Source organism: Corythoichthys intestinalis, chromosome 13 (assembly GCF_030265065.1).
Source record: "Corythoichthys intestinalis isolate RoL2023-P3 chromosome 13, ASM3026506v1, whole genome shotgun sequence".
NCBI classification, from domain to species: Eukaryota; Metazoa; Chordata; class Actinopteri; order Syngnathiformes; family Syngnathidae; genus Corythoichthys; species Corythoichthys intestinalis.
Window position 1 is genome coordinate 36,736,887 of NC_080407.1, and position 7,687 is coordinate 36,744,573.

The window sequence follows — 7,687 nt, forward strand, 5'->3', positions numbered from 1 at the left end:
GTAACTCACCTTTCCAAGCACAAGATAGATTCCTGCTGAATTTTCGTGGACGAGGACCTGTTTCACCCAACCAGCAACGAAGTATTTATAAGCCTCCAAGCTCTTAAAGTTTTTCAAACTTTCGTGAGAATAGGCTGATTTTGTGTGGACAAGATAGTTGTAAATATCAGGGTAGCTAGCAGATGTCAGGCAAATACGGCGAAGACAGCTGGTCGAAAAACATCGATTTAGGCATCAAATATGGATCTGGCGAATGGATAAACTGAAGCTTTTCCACATAACGCCTTTTATGCAACGCATCAAGTGAGTTTACGGCATCCGAAAGCACCGGGTCTTCCATGAAATGCATTATAAATTGCTCGATCAATTGAGACCATTGATAATACAGACACAAAATGACGGACAAGGGGGCGGAACAATACAGCGATCACGTGATTTTGTGACGTCGGTGGGTAGGGTCTATATGGTGTGTGCGAGAACGGTACCTATTCCCTTCATTATCAAGTATCATAACACACACTACGGACAAACCGGAAGTTGGGACGAGTCCTTCAAAGTAAGACAGGAAATAATTGAGAGCATATTTGTCTGTCCACAACAAGTAACTTTTTTTTTTATGAATGCTTGGATTGCAGGCCTTACAGATATGCTTCCTATCGCCAGTTTACGTGGTGGATGCATGGCAGACTGTGGAGAAGAATCCACAGAGTGATTTCTGCATGTGCAGTCAATAAAATAAGGCAATTACTACCCAGAACCAAATTCAACATATACAGAGTTCAAAGATGAAAACGATACAGAAGTAGATGAATCGTGGAGGGATTTCAATTACCTGTAAACTGCTGTAATGCATTTATTCAGGAGCACTATAATATTTTGTATTCCAAAATTGCAGTCACTGTAAAGTTGAAAAAAATGCTGGTGTGAACATTGAATTGAATGCATTTATTGTCATCATTCAGAATGCGTAAGTATAAGACAACTCCGGCGGATGATGTTGAACATCATCCTGTATGTTTTGTGAACTACTTGAAGCGTGAGAATTTCTGTGTTTGAGCAATGATCTGTGATCTGTATGGCGGGCCGTTAGGGACATAATTCAGGATTACCTTTCACACACACTAGTCAAACGTTCTCTCACACACCCATGAAACGTTTTCTGCGCACGCATACTTGTGAAATTCTCGCTTGTTGACATGTGAGACGCTTGCGCGCACATATATGAAATCCTTGCACGCTTACATGTGAGACGCTTGCGCGCACACATATGAAATCCTTGCACGCTTACATGTAAGACGCTTGCGCCCACACATATGAAATCCTTGCACACTGACATGTGAGGCGCTCGCGCGCATACATATGAAATCCTTGCACGCATACATATGAGACGCTCGCGCGCACATATATGAAATCCTTGCACACTGACATGTGAGGCGCTCGCGCGCATATATATGAAATCCTTGCACGCATACATATGAGACGCTCGCGCGCACACATATGAAATCCTTGCACGCTTACATGTGAGACGCTTGCGCGCACACATATGAAATCCTTGCACACTGACATGTGAGGCGCTCGCGCGCATACATATGAAATCCTTGCACGCATACATATGAGACGCTCGCACGCACACATATATGAAATCCTTGCACACTGACATGTGAGGCGCTCGCGCGCATACATATGAAATCCTTGCACGCATACATATGAAACGCTCGCGCGCACACATATGAAATCCTTGCACACTGACATGTGAGACGCTCGCGCGCACACATATGAAATCCTTGCACGCTTACATATTAGACGCTCGCGCACATACATATGAAATCCTTGCACGCATACATATGAGACGCTCGCGCTCATACATATGAAATCCTTGCACGCATACATATGAGACACTTGCGCGCATACATGTGAGACACTCACGCGCATACATGTGAAGTCCTTGCACGCATACATGTGAGACTCACACGCATACATGTGAAACATTATTTTGGGTGCCAAGACTGTGCTACATGTCCAATCCATTTTGACTGGGAGAGGATGGCAACGAAGATCGGATGTCTAACGCTGTCATGGGTTACCAGCCATGGAGTTGAAGCTGGCAATATTTTCATGTTCCTAATGTTTCCCATTCAGAAACAGCTCAGCCAACACGGTGCAGAAATGAAACCTGAATGGCTCAGGGTGCATCATTGAGATTCAGCGTCTGTTGTTGTACGGCTGGCACTGCGTTAACTTACCACCACTTCCAGCGAATGTCGACGGAACGTAGGTCCGGAGCATAGTTGCAATCAGCACGAAGTACCGCAACATATTTCATAAATATATAGAAATAATGTATGTATATACACATGTATATACACTGCCAATGGGAAAACCCATTGGCAGTGTCTAAAATACTTGTTCTCCCCACTGTACATACAAAAGAATGGGCCAAAACCATTGCGGTATATTTTTGGGAGGGACAATAACTAGCTTGACGCAAGTATTGTATATTACTCAAAATTTTTATTTAATACAATTGCTCAATGTGAACACCAGCAGCGGCACGGACAATCAAGCTGATATGACTTAATTTGTTAACTTACTTGATAAAGAGACTTTCTTATCAAATTAACAATTTAATTAATCATTTCAGTCTATGTCAATGATTTTGAAAGGAATAAATGTGTGATTTTGGCACATTGTTTTTGAATCACCCTGCACATACATCATATGTACAAACATACATTATATATACAAACATTCCTTATATATAATTATATTATGTACATATAATATGTGGTCAATAAACCTTACTGCGACATTTTATTCTTATACTTTAACACTGTCTTGCATCTGTGAATAAACACTATTTGCACTTCAGTCTACAAGGCATATATATTTGGCAATTGGAAACAAGGTGGGATGGAGGGTGTGCAACACTGTCATTTTATTTTTTTTATTATTTCAAAACACAGTTCCAATGGACTTCTTCAAATCTGAAATTTTACCTTTTTCATCAGTCATATGCAAACTGATATTGACAATCAAACCACACTCGGTATAGTAGCTTAAGATCCATTTTTATATACATATTCAGTAACTTAAGTACTGTGGAGGGGAGGGGACAAGTTAGTCCCTCACATGCCGTTTTACTGAATTCTCATCCCACATGCAAAACAAACATTATTTCTTTTACACATTTTAAACAACGAACCAACCACAACAATATTGCACTCAAACCAGTGTGGATAAAATAATGATTTGTTGTAGTGTGGGACATTTCCAACACCGTATATACTGGTCTGCTCGCGTTGTCGTAGCGGAACTGTTGCCCCGATGCTAGGCTAGCTGCAAAGGCTACCCCAAGATGCATCGGCGTGCCCGGGCATCAGTCTCGGGGTTCCCGCGCAGCGTGCGAAAACTCTACCACCGGGCCACCAATACTTGCAATGGAAGACGGGCAGCACGCTGAAATGATTAATCACAGGGTACACAAAGAGACAGACGACCATTGGCACCCACATTCATACCGTCACTGAGTGGCAATTTATCCTGCGCTTCTCTTTGTCGATATCAGCAGGTAACCTGGACTCGTCCGGATACTGGCCTCTATTTAAATGGGCCAAAACCCGGAGGAACAGTTGACGCCCACTTCATTTGTGTCATAAGCTACAATGTAGCTTATTGGTCAAACTAACGTCTTTTCCTCCACGACCTTAGAAAATAAAAGCAGGCAAATTAGGTTAAAGAGGGAAAAAGGTGATTATACACAAAATAAACAGGTCCATGACCCATATTTATATTATATATGTATTTATACTTTTAAGAATATTGCCAAACTTGACTGATCCTTCATACAAGTAAATACAGTGGGGAGAACAAGTATTTGATACACTGCCAATGGGTTTTCCCATTGGCAGTGTATCAAATACTTGTTCTCCCCACTGTATATATCCCTTCTGTCGCACTTACGTATTATTTGGAAAAGGCCCAATAATGAATCGTAATATGCAGCCCTTTTACACTGTCTACTGAAATACCGTGCACACTCATAACTGAGAACCTCACACAACTACACAAGTCTTTTTTTTTTTCCGAAAGTAATGCTAAAAATAATAGAAGTTTCCAAAAATTACATTTCGATATAAAAAATGATAGAGAAATACACACTATTATTTCTAGATTCATTTAACAGTTTTATCCAGGAAAAAAATGATTGGAAAGATTTGGTGTTATATATTGCTGCACACTTTTTAAACGATAATACATTTCCTATGAATATTCAGAAACATTTTCAATAAGGTAAGGCCACTTAGAACCCCAGAGGTATTGATATGTTGGTGAAAAAAACAAAAACTTGTAAAGACATAACATGATTTTTTTTTTTTTTTTTTAGGGTTGGAAAGGATATTTTTAACGTTTAATTTTACAAAACCAAAGACAGAGACTTGTCACAGATAGATTTGTTACAATGTAATAAAAAAAAAGCAAGTCTGGTAGTTTTCAGATAAATTGCTATTGTTATTAATGCATGTGATAGAATATTTTATCCAAGCAATAATTTGCTCATCCCACTAGTAATTTCTTTTGCTTATGTGAACAAGAATTTTGTTTTGATGTTACTAAGTATGGAATAGTAATATACACAGGTTCAACTCAAGGAGCAAGGGCAGCTAGTAAGAAAATACAACAACAACATTTATTCAAAGTACTACAGAACTCACAAAATCATATAATCCCAAAAATATACACGAACTATCTAAATAAAAAATATTGAATTTGAACAGTCCCTTCAAAGTCTTTTGCTGCTGTGCCTCAATGTCTGTTGTACTATTCAGTGTATGTGTGTACTATCGGGATAGTGTGACTGTATATTGTGTGAAGAATTTTGGAGCGAAGTTGACCTTATCTGCTTTGGGTGATGCTCCAACAGTTGGCTGAAGTTGAAAAAAATTGGTCCTCAATCTCTCATTGAATCAGGCCGAATCCTCCTTGACATCAATTCTGTCTGTCAGATGTAGATGCAGCAATTAAAAAACAAAAAATCTGCATATCAAGAACTTAATTTTCAACCAACCATAGAATGTACAGCATGGCAAGTATAACCTACAATACTGGTCAAAATTGGTAGTTTCCCACATTTAACTATTTGTTCATGAATTGTACAGTGACTGATACTAGCCCACATATCGATAATACTTTCCAAAAATGCATCAACATACAACATTAACTTATTTGTATTTGGAAAAAATAACATCTTACTATATTTCCAATTTCCTCCGATTGTTTTTTAGACAAAGAAAAGACACAATATCTTGTAACTCAACTCTACAGGAAAACGTGTCTATGACATATCCTCTTGCATAGTAGCATACAGCATAGCAACTCACCAGACACTTGTATCACACAGAACTCAGATGTAATTCGCTGATTAGAGCAGTCTGGAACTCGTCTGCAACAAAATCAACCTTTTATGGTTTCGCGTACATGAAATTGAAATACGTTTTTTCGAAACCATTACCAGTTTTTCTTGGGTTTGAAAGAGGTCGCGCTAGCGTTAGCGTTTTCTCCATTAGCGTTCATAGCATCTTCATTTCCCAAAATACAACGCTCATATACCTGGTTTTAGTGCAATGCAAGATCATATAATGCCATCTAGTGGACGTTTTAACTAACAGCAGTCATCAAAAATACAGTTTTAAATAAAAACCATAAACTATACCTTTATCAGTGTTCCACTTCATTATAGAATGTAGGCTAGTACTGAATGTGTGTGAATATGTAGTTCGATTTCATCCCTGCTGACCCTTATATCGATTATAATTTGATGTAGATGAGGCCGCACAATACTTTGGACTTCCTTACAATCTCAGCCAAGTAACATCTTGAAACATATTTATTCAGACAGGCTTTCTTCCTCATAATTCCATTATTCTTTTTAATTTAACATTGTTGTGGGTTTTATCTGTATGTGTGTATTTTAACTTATTTTTTACCTTTTACCTTGAGTGTCCTGAAAGACACCTAAAAATAAAATGTAATATTATTGTTGTTTTTTTTTAATGCCACGTTTAAAACATACAATATAATTTATTCAATAATGCTAAAAAAAATCTTAAACTTTATTTAGATCTATCTTTATCAAGCTTAAAATATATGTGCTAATGAAAATATCTTGCTTTCTTGATTATTCAACCATTCAATTTATTATAATTCAATGGCATGGATCAATGTGGATACTTATAATTACCGAGACTTATGTCTGATAGCTTTTTAGGTCATAAGTGTCTGTACAGATGTTTTCACATGCATTTAAACAAATGTTTGACCAAGGAATGTAAGATATTTTTCAATCTTATGTGTGAGAGGTTATTCACTTGTGTGTATAAGAGGCTCTCAGTAATGAGACTGCACAGAATCTCACTTGTGTGTAGAAGAGCGTCTCACAAATGAGTGTGCACAGCATTTCAGTAGAGCGTGTATGAGCTCTATATATGTAGGAAACAGTATTGGCCCTTTTCAAAATAAAGGTATCCGCGGCGGAAGCGATATATTTTTACTTGTATGAAGCATCATTCAAGCTTGACAATATTCTTAATACAATAAATACATATATATATAATCTAAATTTGTGTCGTGGACCTTTTTTTTGTGTGTATGATCACGCTTTTCCTATTTAACATAATGTGCCTGCTTTTATTTTGTACGGTCGTGTGAGGGTGACGTTAGTTTGACCAATAAGCTACATTGTAGCTCCTGACGCAATTGACGTGGGCGTCAATTCTTCTACGGAATTTAGCCCATTGAAATGAAGGCCTCAGTGTCAGTGAGTCAGTGGCTGGCTATGTGGACGAGTCTGAGTCTAGGTTTCTTGCCGATTTCGACGAAGGAAGCGCGGGATGAATTGTCACTCAATGACGGTATGAATATGATGTAGGTGCCAATGGTCGTCTGTTTCTTTGTGTTCCCTGTGATTAATCATTTCAGCATGCCGCCCGTCTTCCATTGCAAGTTTTGGTGGCTTGTGGTAGAGTTCTCGCACGCCGCGCGGGAACTCCGACAGCGATGCCCGGGCACGCCGATGCATCTTGGGGTAGCCTTTGCAGCTAGCCTAGCATCGGGGAACCAGTTCCTCTATGACAACGCGAGCAGACTAGGATGTACGGTGCTGGAAATGTCTCATACTACAACAAATCATTATTTTATCCACACTGGTTTGAGCGCAATATTGTTTTGGTGGGCTAGTTGTTTAAAATGTGTAAAAGAAATAATGTTTGTTTTGCTTCTGGGATGAATTCAAGAATTCAGTAAACGCCCCCCCGTAGTACTTTAGTTACTGCACATGTATATAAAAATCAAGGGCGTAGGTTTGCATAGGGACGGTAGGGACATATCCCTACCAACTTTTCAGGATGCTTAAATTGTCCCCACCAAATTTTACACAACCTTAATTGCATTAAATAATGACTTCATTTATATGGACAATTTAAATTGTCATCTCATGTTGTAAGGATGGAACTAACCCTAGTAGCTCTACCAATTTCACCAATGAGACGTCGCAAAAATAATCACATGACTCCATTATACCCTCAGACGCAAGCTTGCCGTTATAGCTTCACGCCAGCCTGCTGAAATCATGTGGTGACTTTAGCACCGTAAAAAATGAAGTATTTGATATTGAGCGCTGCTCTCAACGTGA

General features: G+C 38.7%; 1 long non-coding RNA gene across 1 annotated transcript; it reads right to left on the reverse strand.

The window, feature by feature from the left end:
* Positions 1–4,490: 4,490 nt before the first annotated feature.
* On the reverse strand, positions 4,491–5,580 carry LOC130929128 (uncharacterized). Its single transcript, XR_009066825.1, has 3 exons — positions 5,510–5,580; positions 5,379–5,440; positions 4,491–4,996 (listed from the first exon to the last, which is right to left on the reverse strand). It is a non-coding gene; the product is annotated as an uncharacterized LOC130929128 (long non-coding RNA).
* Between the last annotated feature and the right edge of the window lie 2,107 nt (positions 5,581–7,687).